This window comes from Nicotiana tomentosiformis, chromosome 3 (genome assembly GCF_000390325.3).
Source record: "Nicotiana tomentosiformis chromosome 3, ASM39032v3, whole genome shotgun sequence".
Lineage (NCBI taxonomy): Eukaryota > Viridiplantae > Streptophyta > Magnoliopsida > Solanales > Solanaceae > Nicotiana > Nicotiana tomentosiformis.
This window is the reverse complement of record NC_090814.1, coordinates 130,260,340-130,268,625: the sequence shown is the minus strand read 5'-3', so window position 1 is coordinate 130,268,625 and position 8,286 is coordinate 130,260,340.

Genomic DNA, 8,286 nt, shown 5'->3' with positions numbered 1-8,286 from the left:
TGTATTACTAAAGTCGTGCAACTAGTTTTTATTGTATACGGGTGAACTCGGGGTCAGCACACACCCCGAGTTTCCGGTGAGTCAAACAAAATATGAATGTATGAGATAGAGACCGAATCTGAGAATTATTTGGTTCGAGGCTGGAACGGGGTACTCGCCACCCGGCCTGACAAGACAATACCCCCCAAACCCGGAACGAGCTCCAAGACCTCGGAAAACATTACAAACGGTTGCACACGACTAACAGAGGGTCGTGATATCCGTACCCAACTGAATACCATGACGCGAATCTCGCCCGATACCGGTAGTGTATCGGTGATTGATGTACAAGGAGAATTTTTACTTTTTTTAGAATTGTACTTGGGATAAAATTCTCCTGCTATATAATGGGGAAGTTTCTTATTCAATAGAGATAACACACATATCAAGGCAATATGAATTTATTTCTTTGCTTTCTAGCTATTGAAAGGTTCTCATTTTAATCATAGTTTATCATATACATTTGACTTCGAATCGAGGGTCCGGTCGAGGGCAAAACTACTGTTGAGCTTAAATTCGAGCCCGGATTCAATATCATAACTGTTTTGGTTATTTATTTTATCTTTAATTTGTTTAACTAACGTTCTTGATTATTTGTGTTGAATCAATTCACATATCCTTAAAACCGGGTATAAATTTAATTATTCTCTATTTTAAGGATAAACAGTTTGGCGCTCACTGTGGAGCTAAGGATAATAGTGGTGGTTTGACATAAATATGCATAACACGCTCTATTTTACACTTGTTCTTTAAGGTCTCAATTTCAGGTCAACTTATAAATGTCAAATTCTTAGTCTGCTCACTTGAACGTTGAGGCTGAGTTTGGCCATCATGGCGAAAACAACAATCTAGTGCCTAGCAATGAGGTGCCCCTTGTTGATCCGAAGGAGTCGCAGTTGCAGACTTAGTCGATGCTAACTCGCAGGTGGTTATCGACACCAACCTGCCTACCGACCCCAAGAATAGCATTCGTGGAGGAGCTCGACCAACGGCTCGAGAAGCGCCCGAAGGCGAGGGTGACGGGATCAGTCTACGATTGATCTTAGAAATGATACAGGCTAAACAAGAGGCGATAGTGTAGCTGCAAAATCAATGTCGCGCCCGAACAAAGTTGTGACCGAACCGTCCCGAGAAAACACCCGAAGAAATGAGCAGATCACCAAAAGGCCAGGCGAAGATGAGTCCGGTATCACCCCCGAAGTAATGAAAGTACTAGAGGCATTAACGAAACGGGTGGAATCAGGTAAAAATAAATAAATATAGGCAAACGATAAGAAGGTAGAGACATAATTTCTGGGTCGATCAAAATCCTAGGAGCGCGTCCAATATTGAAAGGCCCGGATACTAAGAAATTTGTCCAAAAGCCTTTTCCTCCGAGCGCGGCACCGAAGCCAGTCCCGAAGAGGTTTCGTATGCCCGATATTCAAAAATATAACGAAATTGTGGATCCAAATGAGCATGTGACCTCCTATACATGTGCCATCAAAGGTAACGACTTGGAAGACGACAAAATCGAGTTAGTGTTATTAAAGAAGTTCGGGGAAACTCTATCAAAAGGAGCGATGATATGGTACCACAACTTGTCCCCAAATTTCATTGATTCGTTCACTATGCTTGCGGATGCTTTTGTAAAGGCTCATGCAGGGGACATCAAGGTCAAGACCAGAAAATCTGACCTTTTCAAGGTTAAGAAAAGAGATAACGAGATGCTCAGGGAGTTCGTGTCAATATTTCAAATGGAACAGATGGACTTGCCTCCGGTTGCGGACGATTGGACCGTGCAGGCATTCACTCAAAGACTTAACCCTCGAAGCTCCTTGGTTTCGTAGCAGTTGAAACGAAATTTGGTAGAGTTCCCGACAGTAACTTGGGCTGACGTCCACAACAGGTACCAGTCAATTATTAGAGTCTAGGACGACCAACTCGGTGCCCCTTCTGGGTATGTTTATTCCATCAGAACAAACGAAATACCTAAGATAGTCGTCGATCATGAATCAAGGTCGGTCCGAGATCGGTATCAACCATATAGTGCAGAAAGGAGGGGGAATGGGCCCGGGCATAACCCCACGAGGAACGAGAAGAGAAGCGACTGTGGGGCCAATAGCCGAGGTTTGATGAGCAAGAATGGTTTTGACAGGCTGCTCGGGGGAAGGAAAGCACCGAGATTATTAGAGTATAACTTCAACGTTGATGCAACCAACATCGTATCGGCCATTTGACACATAAAAGAATCTAAGTGGCCTCGAACATTGCAGTCCGATCTTACCTAGAGAGATCCTAACCTGATGTGTAAGTATCATGGCACTCATGGCCACAGGACCGAGGACTGCTGACAATTGAGAGAAGCAGTTGCCCGATGGCACCTCCGAGACTTTCTGGGTGATCGAGCCAAAAACTACTTTAAGAACAGGGACTCCAAAAAATAGACCGACCAAGAAGAACCTTAGCACGTCATCCACATGATCATTGGAGGGGTCGATGTCCCTCATGGGCTAATGGTAAAGCTCACTAAAGTATCCATCGCGAGGGAAAAGCGCATCCAAGATTACATCCCGGAGGAAACCATTTCGTTCAGCGACGAGGAAGCCGAGGGCATCGTATAGACTCATAATGATGCACCGGTGATATCCGTACTTATCAACAAATTTCGAGTTAAACGTGTGTTAATTGATCCAGGAAGCTTGGCCAACATCATCAGATCTAGGGTCATAGAGCAGTTGGGGTTACAAGATCAACTAGTGCCAGCGGTCTGGGTGTTGAACGAATTTAACATGGCATACAAAACTCCTAAATAAGAAATAACCATTCCAGTGAATACCTCCAGGACGATTCAAGATAAAACATTCTACGTGATCGAAGGGGACATGAGGTATAACACCTTATTCGGAAGGCCATGGGTTCACAACATGAGGGCAGTACCTCAACATTACACCAAGCACTGAAGTTCCCTACGCCGGGAGGAATCAAGACGGTCTACGGAGAGAAGACGACCGCAAAAGAAATGTTTTCAGTCGACGAGGTGATCCCAGTGCCCATGATCTCGATATCAAAGAACACAGAGCCGACCAGGAAAGAAGAAATTAAATAGCAATCACCGATACTAGCCCCGACCAAACGAGAAGAGCGAGAAGTAGGCGAGGAGGATGCTTACAGAGTTCCTAGGTCGTTCATTGCTCATGATGATTCCGATGCTACCAAATCAACAGTCGAGGAGCTAGATAAACTCATATTGATCTAACGCTTACCCGATCAGAAGGTATACCTGGGCACAAGGTTAACTTTTGAGCTCAGAAAAAACTCATTGAATTTCTTATAGCTAACATAGATTGTTTCGCTTGGTCCCATCTTGACATGACAGGGATCCTACCGGAGGTAACCAATCATAAGCTGAGTTTGGACCCGAAGTTCCACCCGGTTAAGTAGAAAAGGAGACAACAGTCCAAGGTCAAGCACACATACATCAAGGACGAGGTATCTAAATTCCTTAAAATAGGATCCATTCGGGAAGTTAAGTACCCAGACTGGTAAGCCAATGTAGTGGTAGTACATAAGAAAGGAAATAAGCTAAGAATGTGTGTGGATTATAAAGATCTGAACAAGGCATGCCCTAAGGATTCTTTTCCTTTGGATAACATCGATCAAATGATCGACACGACGGTTGGGCACGAGAGACTCAGTTTTCTCGATGCATATTCCGAGTACACCCAAATTACGATGGACCCAGGCGATCAAGAAAAAACCTTCTTTATCACTAAATTTGGCACCTATTGTTATAACGTAATGTCATTCGGATTAAAAAACATCTGTGCCACCTATCAACGCCTAGTAAACTGGATGTTCGAAGAACAGATAGGAAAATCAATGAAAGCTTATATTGATGACATATGAGTCAAGTCCTTGCAAACAAAGGACCATTTGAAACATTTGAAGGAAACCTTCGACATATTGAAGAGATGCATTATGAAGCTGAACCCAAAAAAGTGCGCATTCGGGGTCGGATCCGGAAAATTCCTCGGGTTCATGGTATCTAATTGAGGGATCGAGATCAATCCCGACAAAATCAAAGTCATAGAAGACATCACCATGGTGGACAACATCAAGGCCATTCAGACGCTGACCAGGCATATAGCCGCCCTGGGACGATTCATAATGAGGTCCTCGGACAAAATCCATTGGTTCTTCTCACTGTTGAAGAAGAAGAAGAATAACCTTTCCTGGACCCCGGAATGCCAACAAGCTTTAGAAGAACTCAAATGCAACCTTTCGAGTACGCCCTTGCTCCATACTCCGAAGGCGGATGAGCAGGTGTACCTTTACTTCACGATATCCGAGGTAGCGGTAAGTGGAGTCTTAGTGTGGGAAGAGGAAGGTATGCAATTTTCTATTTACTATGTGAGTAGAACTCTAGGCGAGGCAGAAACAAGGTAACCTTACCTGAAAAAATTGGCGCTCGCTCTGCTCAGCGCCTCCCGAAAATTAAAATCATACTGTAAATGTCACCCCATATGTGTCATAACATCTTACCCACTGAGGAACATCATGCACAAACCCAAGCTCTCTGGCCAGTTAGCCAAATGGGCCGTTAAAATCAGTGGATACGATATCGAGTATCGACCCCCAACCGCCATCAAATCTCAAATTTTGACAGACTTCGTGGACGACTTTACGCCGACCTTAATACCCGAAGTTGAAAAGGAATTATTGTTAACCTCGGGGACTGCCTTGGAAATTTGGACCCTTTTTACGGACGGTGCCTCGAACGCAAAAGGGTTCGAACTCGGCATCGTGTTGAAACCACCTACGGGAAGTGTAATTAGGAAATCTATTAGAACTGTGAAATTATCTAACAATGAGGCCGAGTATAAGGCCATGATTGCAGGTCTCAAATTGGCTAAAAGCTTTGAGGCAGAGGTGATCGACGCCAAGTGCGACTCCCTCCTTGTGGTTAATCAAGTCAATGGAACGTTCGAAGTAAAAGAGGAACAGATGCGAAGGTACTTAGACAACAGGTAACTCTGCATCAAGTCAAGGAATAAGCCCTGTAGCACATGCCCTGAGAACATAACAGGGAGGTCGATGCTCTGGCTAACATAGGGTCGTCGGTCGATGTTGGTGAGTTCACCATAGGGACAGTAGTACAACTCATGAAATCGGTGATAGAAGAAGGCCATGCCGAAGTAAATTCCACGAGTTTAACTTGGGATTGGAGGAATAAGTACGTAGATTACCTGAAGACTAGAAAATTGCCTCGGATCCAAAAGAATCGAGAACTTTGCGTACTAAGGCTGCTAGATTTAGCTTGGTCGAAGGGACATTATTCAGGAGAACATTAGACGGCCCACTAGCCAGGTACTTGGGGCCGAGAGATACCGAATACGCCTTGAGAAAAGTTCATGAAGGCACTTGCGGGAACCATTCGAGGGAAAAATCTTTGGTTTGGAAATTAATTATGGCCGGCTATTACTGGACCAAAATGGAGAAGGATGCGAAGGACTTCGTGCGAAAATGCGATGACTGCCAGAGACACGCACCGATGATCCATCAACCGGGAGAATTACTCCACTCGGTCTTGTCCCCGTGGCCATTTATGAAATGGGGGATGGACATCACTCGTCCTCTACCGTGGGCTCTTGGTAAGGCTCAATTCATACTATTCATGAATGATTATATTTCCAAATGGCTCGATGCTCAAGCGTTCGAGAAAGTTCGGGAAAAAGAAGCATTGACTTCATCTGGGACCACAAAATATGCCGATTCGGGATACCAGCCGAGATCGTGTGCGATAATGAGAGACAGTTCATCGGCAGCAAGGTAAATAAATTCTTCTCAAGATCACAAGATTAAGAAGATATTATAAACACCTCACCACCCTAGTGGGAAAGAACATGCGGAATCGACAAACAAGACCATACATCAAAAATTGAAAAAGAGGTTGACCGATGCCAAAGGGAAATGGAAGGAAATCCTGCCCGTAGTCCTGTGGGCATACCGTACGACCTCGAAGTCTAGTACCAGGGCCACCTTGTTTTCATTGGTTTACGGGGATAAATACTTAATACTAATCGAATTGGGAGAACCGAGCCTCAAGTTCCAATATGCGTTAGAAGGGTCAAACGGCGAGGCCATGATCACGAGCCTAGAGCTATTGGATGAAAGACAGGAGGCCACCCTAGTCCGGTTGGCTGCATAGAAACAACAAAAGAAAGATACTACAATCGAAGAGCCAATCTCCGCCCCTTTAAGATCGGATACTTGGTATTGAGAAAGGTAACATTGCACACCCAGAACCCGAACGACAAGAAGCTTGGACCAAATTGGGAAGTACTATATCGAGTCGTCGAAATTATCGGTAAAGGCTCGTACTAACTCGAAGCATGAAACTTAGTTACTCTTTAATCATGTTACGAATAGGACTAACATTTGCAGGTGAACAACTAAGGATGGATATGGATGTTAGGTATGAAAGCACGTGTTGTACTCTTTTTTCCTTGAACCGTTTTTGTCCCGAAATGGATTTTTCGGCAAGGTTTTTAACGAGGCAACAGTAAAACGTGTTAACTTAGACTCGAAGGCCAGTCTCAAACCGGAGTCAATGGGCATTCATTTTGCATCAACAATATCTGATCCCCCTCAAGCACGACTTCGAATATTGAGGGCCATTATCCTCGGATTAAGGTTTTTAGAAAGGAAAATTTTACCAAGGAAAAAAGAAAACCTTGTATGCTAGAAGTTAAGGCTCGGTGGTTAGTATTCATTGTAAGGGCCAAATGTTCGTGTGAACCAAGACCACATAGTCCATTTTAGCTAGGATACAATCTTTTACGTGTTTTCGATCATGTACTTTACACACAGAAATGAAAGAAAGTTTTGCCTTGCTATTACACATATTCTTGCCTATTATATTTCGGATCCTTAGAGCCCACGGGCTACCCCTATTCGGGGACAATCGGGCCCAAGGGCTACCCCTATTCGGGTATTATCGAGCCCAAGGGCTACCCCTGCTCGGGGATTGTCGTCCAAAAAAAAAAAAATTTAGACAACTCGGGATACTAAATCCCGGAGGCACCAAACCTATTAGGCGATGCCTAAATAAAAAAAGGCTACGGCAACCTTAAAAATGGCTCGAAGACGTCCAAAGCTCGTAAAAAGAAAGTAAGGCCTTTATAAAAACTTGAAACTTGCTAAAAGGTTACCCTCATTAAAATCATAATTTAAAATCACTTAAGCATCCTAAAAAGACTTCCGGTCACACCGCGTTTTCATAGCCTCGAGAAAACAAAGTTGTATCGAAGTCAGGCTACATTCGGGCCTCTGAAAAGTGTTCACCCTATAACTACATTTGATTCTAGCTAAGGCATTAGAAACATTACAAGAATAGAAATTATGAAATGATGATGAAAAAGTAAAGACACGAAATTGCTAGAAAGGGAATATTTTATATATATTCCAGAATATACCTACAAAGGTCCCATTAAAATGGCCTCAAAATAAAAAATAATAATATATACATGAGACCAAAACCAAAAAAAATACTAAGGCATTTATGCCTGATCTTCACCGGGGCCCGACTCATCGCCAGAATCGTCGGAGCCTTTGGATCCCTCAGAACCCCCGGAGTCTTAGGTACCTTCGGGCTTGTAAAGCTTCTTCGCCTCGGCCTCGAGCTTTTTTTCTTTCCCGATCTCTGCCAAAAAGTCAAAACCTCGGGCGCGGATCTCTCCGAGGGTCTCTCTTCGGGACAATTGCTTCATATATTCGGCCTTTTCATTCAGGCGGGTCTCTGCTGCCTACACATCGGCCTTATATAGGGCCACCATCTCTTTGACCTCATATGTTGTGTCTAATTTGGACTTCACAGCCTCATATTCTATACCGAAGGTATCCCGTTCTGTGACGGCTGAGCTCAGCTGTACTCGGAGATCGTCATTCAATTGAGACCACTTGTCAGCTTTGTCTTTCGCCACCCGAAGTTGGTTCACAATCGATGCCAGCTTCACCTTAGTGGTTTCCTTCTCTAAAGCCAGCAGGTCTAATTTGCTTTTACACTCGTCGGTCATGGCCTGAACCTCATTCATCTCGCTTCAGAGTGGTCGATCAGCTCGATCTTCTATTGGACCTGCGAGGTTTTATCATTAGTCACCACGACTAGCTCCTCTTTTTTTATCTTTCAGACCTTTACCTTTTTAACCAGGTCGGCATGTTCCCGCTTCAGGGACTAAGCTCCTTCTGAGCCCTGTCCAGCTCGGC